Raw genomic sequence first — 14,943 nt, forward strand, 5'->3', positions numbered from 1 at the left:
ACAGAATTGCAGAGAATTTCTCTAAGAAATCCTGCCGTTTCCTTTCTTTATACTTAATAACTTATTCATATCTTCTCCTTCAAGGGGGAAGAAACCTTTTTAGAAGGTACAGAGGGACAGCAACATTCAAGAGGTATGAAAAAAATGAATTTTATAGGGTAAGTCAGCAAAAAGGAAAAAAATGCTTTGCAATTATAGAAAAAAAATTAAAATTATTAAAAATTTTTCAAATTATTTTCAAATTATTAAAAAAGGTATATATATTCATCATATTACACCATTACTACAGTAAGTCACTAAGACTTGGGGTTACGGGACAGCATTAAAATTTCCCTAAGTTTTACTTTCACTCTTCTCTTCACAGAGGTACAAAATAATTGTATTTTCTGACCAAGTTCAAGTGAACCTGTTCCAAGAAAACATCTGTGACCTCTTTAGCTTTGATTCCTCTATTATTTATCAGTTTGTTTCCTGTTTAGTGGGTGCAAATCTATTCTTTAAAAGTTAGGTTTATTGTTATATAATGTACATAGCAAAAATATCCACTCTTAAATGTAGAGACCAGTAAGTTTTGACAAAGACACAAAACCATCACTACAATAATACAGAACATTTCCATTACCCCTTAAAGTTGCATTATTGTCCTTTTCCATCAGCTCCCTCCTTACTTCTGTTGTATGATGTGTTTCTGTCCTTGTAGTTTTATTTTTATAAAATATCATGCAAATGGAAACATATCATCTATAGTCTTTTGTGACTGATTTATTTCACTGAGCATTTAATACATATCATTTAAATCATATGCGTGTGTGTGTGTGTGTGTGTGTGTGTGTGTGTGTGGTGCTGGGAATTGAACCCAGGGTCTTGTGCATGCGAGGCAGGCACTCTACCAACTGAGCTATATCCCTAGCCCCAAGTCAAATGCATTTATATCATTTTATCACTTATGTCATTTAAGACATATATTTAATTCTTATATCATTGCATGTATGAGATTCTTACTGATGGGCACTATTGCATTGTATCCTTTAAAACATTAACACCAAAGTTTACAAAAGTCAAAATTAAAAGGCCTTTATATGCATGCGGTCTGTCAAAGATTTTTGTTAATAATGTTGAGAATACTATTACTATGAGTATGTTTTTCAGTATTCATTCTTCAGGAAGTTTTTTTTATCCCCTACTTTGTGACAAGTACTAGAGCTACAATAGTAGCAAGATCTACACAGACCTTATTTCTTGGAATTTACCTCTTGAAAACTGAAAGAAAAACATTAGTCAATAAATTAAAAGTAAAATGCATATTAGTTAAATTCTATAGCAAAGGAGAAAAGAAGCAATGTCTGATTATGCATTCCAAGAATCCACACCAAAAGTTTATTTTCTAACATGTTTTGGTTAAAAAGCGGGAGCCTCTATGGGTTTCTTGGGAACAGGACGTGGGGGAATGGAGATTTTATAAAAAGGGGGGCAGCTTGCATCTGGCTCAGGTTAGAGTCCTCATGCCCATTTTTAGTCACTAATCGTATTAGAGAGAAGGATCACATAGCTGGGATATCTATTTTCATGAGGGATTTTATGGGACCCTAAGGCACAATCAGGAAGATTTAGTGCTCTTAAGTATGGCAAGGTAGTGGAGAGGAGTTTTCAACAGAAGTTTCAAGAACTGCTATGTGGTTTCAGGAGAGATCTGGGAAGTTTAGTGTACATTTTACACTTCATGGGTTGGCAGCCTTGGGAGCACGAAAGAATACTTCCTGGCAAACACATCATTATTCCCACTGGGGATGTTGGCAAGGGGAGCCTGGCAAAGCTGTGCACACAAATAACTTCAAAGCAGTAACAATTGGCTCAAGCACTTAGAGATGAAGAATCTGAAAGTTTTGAGCTCAAAGAAATCTGGGTGTTTTCCAGCAGTAACTTAGTGCATCTCTGGGTGTAGGTGGAGAACCTATGCTCGGCAGGTGCATCTAAGAGTACAGGACTTTATTCACAGGTTCTCAAATATAAACAGCCATTGAATTATCCTAATTCATCCACATGCCCAATAGGATAACAGAAAACTATCACATAAAAATGAGGTAATATGTGGTTAAATACTGAAACAGTATAATATATTATAGAATTATAGTGCATTATTCATACTGATGAATTTATAAAGTATTACAAAGAAGTTTCATGTATTTTTATCATTTAATTAAGTAAATATTATATAAGCAAACAGGACATATTATTTCCATTTTACAGAGGAAGGACTGAGATTCAAAGGGGATGAGTGATTTGGTTAAGACCACATGTTTAGTACGTCATTCAGATAAGTCTAGGTGCTTTGATTTCTAAACTTAAGGTCTTTCCATCCTACTAAGTCCATCACATTAAGAATCAATTTTTAAGCCTATTATATTAATAGTTAACAATATTTGTAGAAAGACTGGTAAAGTCTTCAATTTTAGAATTGAAGAAAAGATATTCAGAGAATGAGGAAAGAGTCCATTTAAATTTTTTATTCATTTTTCTAAGTTGTATTACAACCTACTGTTATTTTATAATTTTATTTCTAATGGGTATTGTATGGACCACACACTCAGAATATAGTAAAACATTTAAAAATGATCTTAAATGAATACTATTAATTATTGAAAATCAAAGACAAAACCAGGGATATTTATCTCATTTCTGACATATGCTGGCTTAGAATTATGTTTAAAAAATCTGACAAAATGCTGCTAGAATTCAACACTCATTAAAAATAGTGAAAAATTGCTTATATCCTTTTACAAGACTTTAAGGATGGACATGTTTTCATTGTTCTTCCTTTGACAAGCCTGTGTTTAGGTTTGAAAGGTTCATGTTTTGGTTTCTTCTTGCTTCCAAATAATAAATTTCTGGTTTGGAATTTAGACAAGTTTAGTTATGCAATGCATCTTAATACTCACAATTCAACATATTTCCATTCTAACCAGATGTTCGTACTCTCATGCATTTATACCTTATGACACTCATAGCGATATGTGGCTCCAGCGTTGTTTTAAATATTTATGCTAAATTTTTAAAAAAGCAGATGTTCTTTGAACATTTCTCACAAGTTTTTTTTTGTACAGTAAGAGTATTGTTTGATAAAACCACATTCACTGAACTAAGACCTTGTGAAAAGTTTCTTTCTTTCCCCTCACAATGCCACCTTTATGCACCTTAAACACTATTAATTCATAAGCCATTACCTGAATAAACACATATTAAATGCTTACTAGGCACCAAGTTCTGTGCCTGTTGTGGCTGATTGTAAAATAAAAGGTACGGTTCTCAAGGTTCTCATTCTCACAGACTGTACACGCACAGACCAGTGCTCTGACAATCACCATATGGGATAACAAAGAAAAGCACAGATTGCTTTGGAAAAACAAAGAAAAACAGTATGGATCTTTCCACCTAAATGAGATGGTGAGTTTCCTGAGGGTGTCTTTGGAAGTTATTCTTAAAATAAGGACTAAAGTTATATAGGAGTTAGTCAAACGAGGAATGGAAAGGCAGGCATCCAGAGCTTGTCCAAAGGCCTGGAGGCATGCAAGAGAAAGAAGTCTTCAATAAACTGCAAATCATTACAAAAAAACAGGTCTTATGCCCCCTGTGGAAAACGTCACAGTTGATGATGGTAGAAAGCAAGCAGAGGCCTTATGCACTATTGAGAAGTTTGGAATTTATTCAGAGGACTGCTAGGGAGCCAGCTACTGGTTTAAATCATGGAATGCTACTCTTGAACTATTGGAGTGTTTTAGTCAGTTTTGCATTGATATAATAAAAACTCACCCAAAAAAACAACTGAAAAGAAGAAAAGTTTATGTGGGCTCAGTTTTGGAGGTCTCAGTCTATAGATGGCTAGCTCTTTCTCTGGACCTAAGGTGAGGGAGCAAATCTTGGGGGAAATGCCCAGTGATAGAAAAGTTTCTTAGCTCATGGTGGCGTCAGTAAGCAGTGTGATGGGTGAGGGGGCAGAAGGGGCCATGGACAACATGTATTCTTCCAGGGCATACCTCAAGTGACCCACCATCTCTAGCCATGCCCGCAGTTAACATGAAGTCTATTCAAACTAGGATGGACTGACTAGGTTACAACATTCATAATCTAATCATTTTATCTCTGAATATTTCTGCATTAACAGAAACTTTTGAGAGGAAACCTTATGTCCAAACCATAACATACAATATGGTGGCAGGAAAACCCAAAAGGGATGAGGCACTAAGACAGAGAAGCTTTGAGGCTTATTTTGTTATTCAAGTAAGGAACATGAGAAAGCAGTGAGCGTGGACTTAATGACTGATACTGTGGTAGGGAAAAAGGGAAGTGCCTGGGCTTAGAAGAGAGCAGCCATGAGAAAGGGAGGGGCAAGTTGAGCTAAAATAAATAGCAGGTTCAATTCTCTGCACCCCCAAATTGTGGTGCCTATAAAGCATCCAAGCAAATTGCCCAATAGAAAGTAGGGCCCTTTGTTCTGTCACTCCAGAAAGAGAACTGAGATGGAGACAGAGACTTGGCATTCATCAGAAGATAGAATAGATGAGGTCTGGGATCAAGCCCAAATCTGCACTCCTGCTAACTGTTCATAAGCGATTCCAAAGCAGGTTCACAAATCACACATAAACTAACGAAGAGTAGTTGAAACTGTTGATGTAAATAAATGTCTCCAGGAGATTCTATAGAGAGACAAGGATGGCAAACTAAAGAGGGAACCATTAAAGTGACAATACTGACATCACAGGCAAAGAGGAGAAGATGAACTCTGTGAGGAGGGAATCTGAAAAGGACTGGGCAGAAGGAAGCTGAGGGACAAACCATCAAACAAGGACACATATAACACTGGCACTCCTGAAGATTAGGTCCAGCAAGAACATCTTAGAAAACTGATTAAATGTGACAATCAAGGGGACTGGGGACCTTGATGAGAAGAATGTGGTGGGACAGATGGGAATCAAAGCCAGTTGCAGAAGGTGGAGATTTGAGTGGGCCATGGGAAGTGGAGGGAATGTGAATGAGAAGTCTTACTTTTAAGAGTGCCAGTGTGGGAAATAGATGGGGCCCTAAGATCACTAGGAGTGGGTTTCTTTTAGTTTTCAATTGATTTTGAGTATATTTATATGATTCAAGGTAGGAAAAAAAACATAGATGGGGAGACAGAAAGATAAGAAGAGCAGAATGAGAGAGAGACAGAAATAGGGGGAGAAAATGAGTTACTATTTGGCAAGTATATACGCCTGGCACTTTAAATACTGTCATATTTATTTTGTTCTATTTTAATGTAAAAATATGATTAACCTCATCACCAGCCCTATTTTGTATTTTATTTAGAGACAGGGTCTCCCTAAATTGCTCAGCACCTCACTTTTGCTGACGCTGGCTTTGAACTCGCGATCCTCCTGCCTCAGCCTCCCCAGCTGCTGCAATTACAGGTATGCACCATTAGACCTAGTGAGATCCATATTTTTGGGCTATCACACTCATTTTTTTTAAAAAATCATACCAGTTTCTCACATTTTTAGTACATTTTATTGCCTTTCACAAATATTAAAATCATACTTCCTCTGTTCAAACAGATCTAACAGATCTATCCCTTCAGAATGGGTCACTATAATCTGTGTATTCTTCCTAGCCAAGAGTTCCAAACTTTGTAACATTTTCTTATAAATCACATCATAGTTTTTATTTCCAAATATAAAATTACAATCCCACTGATGTTATTTAAACTCCTCATACTCCAAGGCGCCCGTCATGTCCCCTACTGAAAACCACCATTTTATTCTCTGGCCTAAGTCTGTCCTAATACTGTTTCATGTGGAGAAAAGATCCCTGCCATTTGCCATTTTCTGTGTCTGCTGTTTCAAAAGACTCATGTTATGTCCATCAATCCGTATAATCAAGAAGCAGTTTTCACAGAAAGCCCTGCAGGAAATGCTGTTAGTAACCTGCCTTGGAATGAAACACTGCAATGGTAATGGCTGGATTCACAGTCTGCCTGCAGCACTTCACCTCGGTGTCCATGTGACAACCTTGGAATGAAAGAAATTCACCCACAGACTCAGGCTGCCTCCAGGCCTCACTACCTGAGAGACTCAGGGAGAAAACAATCTTTGTACAACTTAATGATGCTCTGTGGTTCCTAAAATTGCGGAGGACATTAGTGGTCCTTGGTTTCTCCAGAGCCAGCCTCAACTCTATTCTATAAGATACAGGATCTTCTACATTCCCCTATTTTTTTTTTAATCACCTTTAAGAAGATTCTACTCATCCCACATTATTTCAATATGTCTTAGAATTCTCAGCATGAATTACTCATTAATTATTTTCTTAGTTATTCTTCCTATGTTTATATTAATGTGTTGAGAGTTGCCTTTGAGAATGAATATTTTCTTTTCATTCCATTGCCCCCTCTCTTATTTTACCCTTTATGCTTTTGTGGCCTGAAAGTGCAATGTTTCTTTCCCATCACATATTAATTTTCATACCTTGATAATTTTTGTTTTGTGAAATCACGTGATATGTTTATTACATCAAGACAAAAATGTTTCTTTTCGGTTTCCTTGGATTTCAAAATTGCAACAGAATTATATGAAGTTATAATAAAAACTGACAATACCTAAGCTTTAAATATATTCTGTCAGATCTTTATTGGTATTATTAAATAAACATTATTAACTATGACATTGATGGTGAATGGTCTAGTGATCAAAGGAGATTTTTTTTTAAAAAAATTCTAAAATACATTAAGCCAAATCCTTTTTTTTTTTCTTCTTTATTTTCTGGAATGAAGTTAAGCAGCAAAATTAAAATGTCCAATATGGCCTAGCCCTTAATTTTACATCTTGAATCTATACATATTTAACAATAATTTTATCTTTATTTATTCCTATATTCTTACTTTGCTTAAATAATTAGTACAATATGCACTAAACAGGTGATACCATTGTATAAACTTCATTTACTCCCATGACAACCTTAGGGATAATTTTCACAAACAAATTTATTCTCAAAGGGACAGCAGGATGAGAAGTATGTTGGAACCTCCTTTTTGATCCTCTTAGCTGAGTCATCTTTATCTGTACAGCTGTTCCTTAGAAGCTGCCAGAATGACTTTAGCTCCTGCTGACAAGCACAGTAACTTACCAGGGAGCACAGAAAGGTGCACCTCCAAAAATTAGCCTGAAAAAGCACATAAAAATGATGCACATTGTTTATCATCTAGTGGGATTGTTTTCTAATGTTAAACAATAAAATCCTGAGTATTGATTCAGTCTCTACAGGATCCTGAGCAGTATTCTGCTTTCAATTTTCTTTCTTATTTAGAATACCATATAAACTGCCTGTGGTCTGCATTTTTCCCAGCAGACTTACCTGCTGGTTGCTCTCAGATCACCTATACTCAGTGATTTCACTCAAGACCCATTTCATAGGTCAAATATTGTTTGACAGCAGATCTTCATAGTTTTTAACAGCAAATTTGCTATTTCTGACTTTAACTCTTATCTCCAGGAGATCTAATCTTCAAGGCATACCCTGCTCCAAAAATATCCCACATGTTAACTATTCCAAATCTATTTTTTGCCCTCTTTCACTACTAGGCATACAATCTGTAATCATTAATTAAGTTATTTGTTAATTTATCTTAATATTTCCACATTTAATCTCTTGCAAGAGGTTTTAATAAAGTGCTTAAGGAAAATAAATCTAGTTTTAATTAAAAGCAAAAAAAAAATTGTGTTTAGGCCAAATGACTGCTAATGACTTGAGCATGACCATTTATTTATGGCAGGTAGATGTTTTGCCTTTTGAATGAGATATAAAACTAAGATAATCATTAAAAACAGAAGTAATGGCATTTCCCAGAAAGAACATTTTCTAGTGCCCTCTGACTGAATTCCAGTTCATGAAATCACAGCCAGGATTTCTGAGCTTTCCTCTGGTTCCAATTGGCATACTTCTCCACTTCTTGCTTATTTCTCTGTGAAGGGACATGGTGTCCCACATTTAATGGTTCACAAGCTCTCCCCAAGGCAATATGTTAGAGCGTGCCTGAAGATTTTAGTTACAAATCAACATGTAGCTATAAAAATTATTTTTCCCAAGCATTCTCTCTCTCTCTTTCATGCACACATATACATAATCTCTCTAAGAAAGCTAACTTATATGTTATGCTTTAATTAATTTATACACAATACTTAGTTCTTTCTAAATGCTAGGCACTGTATTAATAATGGGTTTCAGGGCTGGGGATGTAGCTCATTGGTAGAGCATTTGCCCAGCATGTGTGAAGCCTTTGGTTCAATTCCCAGCACTGAAAAAATGAGTTTTAATAATTAATGAAACAAAAAGAAAAATGTGGCCAATACCCTACTATATGGATGTAAGAAGAGAGAAAGAAACCATAAAGAAAGAAGACTTTATTATTTCAATAAAAAGCAAAATGATTTTTAGAAATTTTAACTTTTGATAGGAAATCTATTTTTTAAAAATTTATAAAATGAGATGTAATACTTAATAATGAATTTTCAAATTATTCCTCTAGGATGATTCTGGAAGGATTCTTTGATTTTCCCTCAGAAAGCACCTGAAACTGGAAATCCTATAAGCCGACCATTGTCCCTTCTATCTTCAATAGATTTCTCCAAACTTATATAGTTTATTTCTTCTAGCGTCCAGGTAAGAGAGTTTATTTGAAGAGAGTTTCACAGCTTAGATCCTATTATAAACCTTGACTAAGCTAGATATTATTTTAAGTTCTCTTCCAGATTCACCATTCAAGGATTGAAGAATATCATGTTTTACCCTGGCTTTGTAATTTTAAGGTAATTATCTTTAGACAAGTCAGGGTTTCTGTCACTAACTTTTGGAATGGGAGCTCCAAAGTGCTGTTATTAATTTTTGGAATGAAGCTCCAAAGTCACATTGTACTTTTAAGTTCCTGCTTTGTTACTTGGGAAAATTAGCTTTTCTTATTAAAATTAAGGCTTCTCTTTTTTAATTAAAGAAAACAAAACTGAATCTTAATTACAAGTTTTTAATTCAAAATTGTATACAAATTTCTTAGTATGGTGCTAGGCACATAGGAAGTCATGGAATCAATATCAGACTTCTCCAGTTCCTGAATATTAGTAGTTGAATTAATTTCTCCTCAGGAAGAACATATGTTACCCAAATACAACATTACATAATTCACCAACAGGTCTAACTTTTTTTCCTGATGGACCTTTCACTTCAGAAACTCAGAAGACTTTACAAAGTACAGTGTATTATTTGTGGAATAGACTAGTGCACAAGCGAAACAATAGATTTTCTTTATTTTACAACAGAAATACAAAAGAGATACACTAAATGTCTTCTCAGAAATCATTAATTTACTAGGCTATAGTCTTAGAAATAAAATCAGAAACTTTTGTTCTATGGAAATAATATCATAACTATATAATTCAGTAGACTTTTAAATTACATTTACCTTCTTCAAAAAGAGTTTTTGCTAAAGTTTAATAACCCACAATATCCCAAGTGGGGATGTGATATGCAGTTATGTGATATAGTCTATATTTTTTTAAAACTCATGGGAAGTTATCTTTTCTGATTATTATAGAATACAATATATGTTATTTAACCTTGTGAGTTTTAACAAATAAATCTAAAACATATGGCTATATAAAAGCCTTCAGACTTATAAACAAGTTAAAGCAGTGGAAAATGATCACATTTCAAGGATATATGAGATTTAATGTATATTAAAAGGCAGGCAAATGCACTTGATTTCTCTCTTATTTGTGCCTAATTTCAAATACTCACATTTTGTCAGTTCTGGTTAATGTATCTAAAGATTTTATGGAAACAAAAAACAAAGCCAATAAATTCACATTTTTCCTCCCCAAGTAGGAGGTTAGCTATTTCTCTCAGTAAGAAAGACAGATTCATTCAGAAAAGTTGGAAAGTGACATCTTTTAGGAGAGAATTTAGTAACTAAAATAGTGGACATTTTTTTCTATGAGAGAAGATAAAATACTATTATGACTAATACTAATTACTAATACTAATATTATTAAGGATAGAGCCAGGCCAAAATAAAAGTTGTACAGGTGGACTACAACGTCACTATCCCCTGCCTTAATGTTTAGCAGCTAGATATAAAGATTTCTTTCCACTCAGGGAAGGGATGAGAGAATTCTTTGAAAGACTTAAGGACCTGTCAGAGGAGCACTGGAAAAACCCATCTCTAGCATGAACACTACTTGCAGGGTCTTTGGAAAGATGAGTCCTACTGTCACCAGTGGACAGGGGCAGGAATCCCCTGTGGACCACAAGCAAGTATAGCATCTCAGGAGCTCTGAGTGGGCCTCTGCAATGCCAACTTCTGCCATTAGTGTGAAGCTGGGCCAACTGCCAGGGCCTTCCCCCAGGAGCCCTCCAACCTGGCAGAGCAGTTCAACTGTCTTTATGCAGCAGCACCCTCCTGGGCATAGCTACCATGTTCAGTGATAACTGCACAGGTTTCTGGAGCAGGTAGCAGGCTTTTCAGTTATAGCATAGATTTTCAAATGTGGGCCCAGGAATCAATCAGAGACTGAGCACAACTGCTATGTTAGACATTGCTCTTAAGACACCGCGGAACAGTGGAAGACAGACCCATAAACATCAGTGGTGCTATTAGCTTTTACTATTTCCTAGGCTGCTGATGGGAAAAAAATACTCATTAATTTTATATGCTTTATTTCATTTGATCCTCAATATATTATTGTAAGGGAGATAGGGCAAAAATATCATTTCAGTTTTATTGAATTTGAGAAATAACATGAAAGGTTCTATGACTCAGAAGTTAGGGAACAGGGAGTAGAATCTCTCCAACCATAATTCCCACACCAGGATCTTGATTCTATCACATTAATCCACTAAAGCTTCCGCTTTGGGATCACACATGTAAGTTAATCAATATATATATAACTTTAGGCTTATTTTAAAATTCTAATTATGTTAAATATGAAAATGAAATGCATAAGATGATTTTCATGGTGAAATTTAAGGGATTCCAAAATATAGTAACTTACTTGTCATAATTACCTGTATATGAGAAAACTAAAACAGACGGAAATCAGAGACCTCCCATGTAATCTTAAAAAATTTAGACTTTCGATCCAATGCCAACCATTTCATACTTTCTACCTAAGGCCAAGAATATTCTATTTTAGAAGTCTAATTTGTTATTGTCATTGCTTCTCATTTTAAGTTTATATTTTGCCTCAAATTAAAAAAAAATAAAAACCAGAATCACTAATTTATGGAGGCCTGTTGGAGCAAGATGCTCACCCCATATCCATACTCCTTTGTGACATCTCTTGGTACTTGGTAATGAGGAGTACTTTGCCATATCCATCCTCTACCTGGTGTACGGTTGACAGCCTTCAACATAAGACAAAGTCAGTTGAGATTAGTCATTCAGAAAAAAGAAAAAAAGAAAGAAAGAAAATCAGTGGTTCAGTCTTGGGCAACAGGTTCAATAAATATTTAAATATTTATTATGTGCCAGTTGCTTTCACAGAGGTTATTACAACAAACTCTGAGGTAGGTACTAACCCTCCTGCAGCTCAGAATGCTCAGTGACTTCCTCAGGGTCATGGACATTGTTGCTAGGATTCGATCCAAGATTTGGAGGTCAATATGGTTGGAGCAGAAGTTTGTTTGTCTGTTTTTTAAATACTCCAAATTTTGAAAGTAAAGAGATGAGGAAGAATCAAGAAAGTTCATTGAAATGGAGTGGCCAATGAGAGGAGGATAGAGCCAAGTGAAGAGATTATTTCAAGAAAGGAGTAGTAGTCACCCCCTAAATGCTGCAAAAGGTTCCCATATGCAGACTGAGCTACGACCTCAGCATGAGGCTACAGAAGACTGATAATAGCTGCTTAGTGTAAATGTGGGGGCAAAGTCTGATTCCAGTGGGTTTGAGAAGAGTAAATAGAGAAAACATGTGCAGAGAACACATTGGGATTTTGCCATAAACAATAAAGAAGAATGTGGAACAAAGAAAGAGAGGCAGAGAGAAGTGCATAAGGATCACTGAATCCTTCAGAATCACAGTAACACTGAATAATTGAGTTGGGTTGTGGCTCATCATCCGTAGCACCAACTGGTACCCTGGGATCTAGGAAAGACTTCAGAAGTCTGGAGAATTATTAAAATTGTAAGCAACTTCTTTTCTTTGTGTAAATATGGGCTTTTATCTTGGGGAATGAATCCACAGCTTTCATCAAGTTCTCAAAATGGTCTAAAATGGTCATAAACTTTACCACTAAACAAAACAAACTATACATAGCAAAACTAAAACAATATTTACTAAAACAGTAATTCAAATGTAGTCCATTTCTAGGGCTGTCACTTTCCTTTTTCCCACCCTCTCATTCCAACCATAGTGGCCTCTTAGCCATAGTTTCAATCTGCCTAAATCTGAATTCTTGAAGATCAATGCATTTACTGTTCTTTTGTCTGAAAGTTTTTCTGGCCCTCTATCCAGTCTTTCAATGTCTTCAGCCTTCTGTTGAAAAACTTCCTTATCGGGAGCAGAGGGAAGTGGGGATAGTAGGGAATAGGAAAGGCAGCAGAATACAGTAGTCACTAATATGGCATTATGTAAAAATGTGAATGTGTAACTGATGTGATTCTGCAATTTGTATTTGGAGTAAAAATGGGAGTTCATAACTCACTTGAATCAAATGTATGAAAGATGATATGTCATGAGCTTTGTAATGTTTTGAACAACCAATTAAAAAAAAAAACTTCCTTATCAAACAGGACTCAGTGCTTCCTAAGTGTATTAGCAATTCTATTCCTTCAGGGTCCCCACCCCCTCACTCCAGGTCACTTTTCTTCATTCTACTCATCCCCACAGGGCATCTTGCCTTTCTATTCATTTGCTTGCTTAACATTTTTTTTTTTTTTTTTAGAATTACTAGACCTTGCACTGAAATTTCTATAAAAGGAGGGATTTTGCTATTTCCTTTTCTTTCTCTATTTCTTTTTTCTTTTCTGTTTTTTTTTTCTGCTTTGTTTTCATGGTACTTAAAATCGAGTCTGATATATAGTGCCTGCTTAAAAAACATTAGTTTCTTACTGAATCTCAAATTGTCATCAGTTATTTTGGGGGTAATAGCACTGACAAATTTATCAAAATGCAAATGTTTTCAGAAGGGCTAGGGACATACTTCTTTCTCTTCTATCTTATTCTGTTTCTCCCCATTCTCAATCTCCTTGTTTTTTGACCCTTAAATGTTAAACTCACTTAAATGTCCCTAGTTGGGAGCCCTCTTACAGTTTTGTTCACCCTGACTGCAGCCCGTACTCTGTGCCAGGCCACTTGACAGTTACTCTCCTCTTCCTCCACCTCCTGTCCTCTTCACCTCTGTACTCACTACTATCCCACTTGCATGGCTGCAGTTCTAGAAAGGGTCTCTAAAAGGTCAGTGATGACCTCATTGCCAAACATAGTGATGTGGTTTTAGTCCTCAAAATATAAAAAGCTGTGCTTGGCCTTGCTGGCTAGCTTCTTGGCTTCTCTAGCATCACTCTCTTGGTTCTGCTCCAGCTCTTTCAAACTCTCTCCCACACTTTCCTTTTCATCCCTCAGTACCATAGTAGACTCCCCACTCCCCCTGCCCTTGGGGTAATCTCACTTTCCTCATTCATTCTCAGGGCTTCCACTGGGAGCTGCAAGAATGGCTGGTTTCCCAACTCTGTGCTCCACCTTGCCCCTTGAATTCCACAGCCAGGATTTTACCTGCTCATTCTCCACCAGGAAGAAGGAGAATTCTTTGAAGCTTATCTATTTATTGTGTACCCTCACTATCTTCCTTTATAAATGAGAAGACATAGGTATAGAACAGTTTAGTAACTTAACTGAGTTGGCACAGGGAGGAACTCATTAGAAGCATCATAGCTCAGGATGTGAATATTGGCACCGAGTAAGTGATTTAACTTTTCTGTGCCTTAGTCACAAGTTGGCTGTGAGAATTAAAATGAAATACACATTTAAAATACTTTGAAGAGAACATTAAGAAGTGGTAAATACTTAATGCACTGCAAATGGTAAATACATGTTAGATTTTATTTCTCTTACTTGAGTTTTAATATATCTTTATATCATTACAATACATCTTTGAAGTATACATTATGATGTCTAGGGTAAGACCTTGAATGCAGGGAGGAGATTTTAGCAGGAAAAGTCAAAAAGATTATACTTTCACATGCAAGGAATGCGTGAGAGAGCAGTAGAAAACTAAATGGAAAGAAAATCTTCTACAGGTTAGAGTTTCACAGTTAATTTCATTTTAACAGTATGTGAAACAAATTTAGTTCACATCATAATACTGAGTTACATTCAACTTACCATCTAAAAATGGGAGGATATGTGTGGAATCTTTGACAGAACAATGAATAATTCTGTCATTTCCAAAGTTAAAAATAAAATTAATTACCTAAAACTTTGGATAAATAACAAATCATTTTATCTCCTCAGCTATAATAAAATATCCACTGGAGTCCAGAAATTAGCTTTTCAACCGCTGCTTTCACATTTATTCAAGAATGGACTAGTCTCATATTTTTAGTTTTTAGCTCACTTAGGAGCAGACAGAAGCTCATCAAAAGAACTGCGGGATTTCCTTTCCTCATACATGGCTTCATTTACTCCTCTAAAAGGATTAGCTATTCTAATAATTATTATAGAATAAAATTTTGTCAAACTGGACTAAATATGTATTGCTGCCTTTTGGACAAAAGGTTGGATGATCCTTTCCGGTTCACTAAAGAGAAATACAGGATTTTTTTCCCTAATAGACAATAAAGTGATATCTGTTAAAATATTGGATACTACCCATGGCCTTTCTTTTAATTTTTTTCCTCAGTAAGCTTCCTATCATCCTATCCTCTAGA

The 14,943-nt window shown here is 35.6% G+C and overlaps 1 protein-coding gene and 1 long non-coding RNA gene across 7 annotated transcripts in view; one reads left to right on the forward strand and one right to left on the reverse strand.

Moving 5' to 3' along the window:
- Pde1a (phosphodiesterase 1A) overlaps window positions 1-14,943 on the reverse strand; it is a 322,491-nt gene that overhangs the window by 131,889 nt on the left and 175,659 nt on the right. The window lies entirely within an intron of this gene.
- LOC144365580 (uncharacterized) lies at window positions 3,284-11,983 on the forward strand. Its single transcript, XR_013424187.1, has 4 exons — window positions 3,284-3,441; window positions 5,344-5,444; window positions 8,555-8,688; window positions 8,767-11,983. It is a non-coding gene; the product is annotated as an uncharacterized LOC144365580 (long non-coding RNA).

This window comes from Ictidomys tridecemlineatus, chromosome 7 (assembly GCF_052094955.1).
Source record: "Ictidomys tridecemlineatus isolate mIctTri1 chromosome 7, mIctTri1.hap1, whole genome shotgun sequence".
In the NCBI taxonomy this organism is placed as follows: Eukaryota; Metazoa; Chordata; class Mammalia; order Rodentia; family Sciuridae; genus Ictidomys; species Ictidomys tridecemlineatus.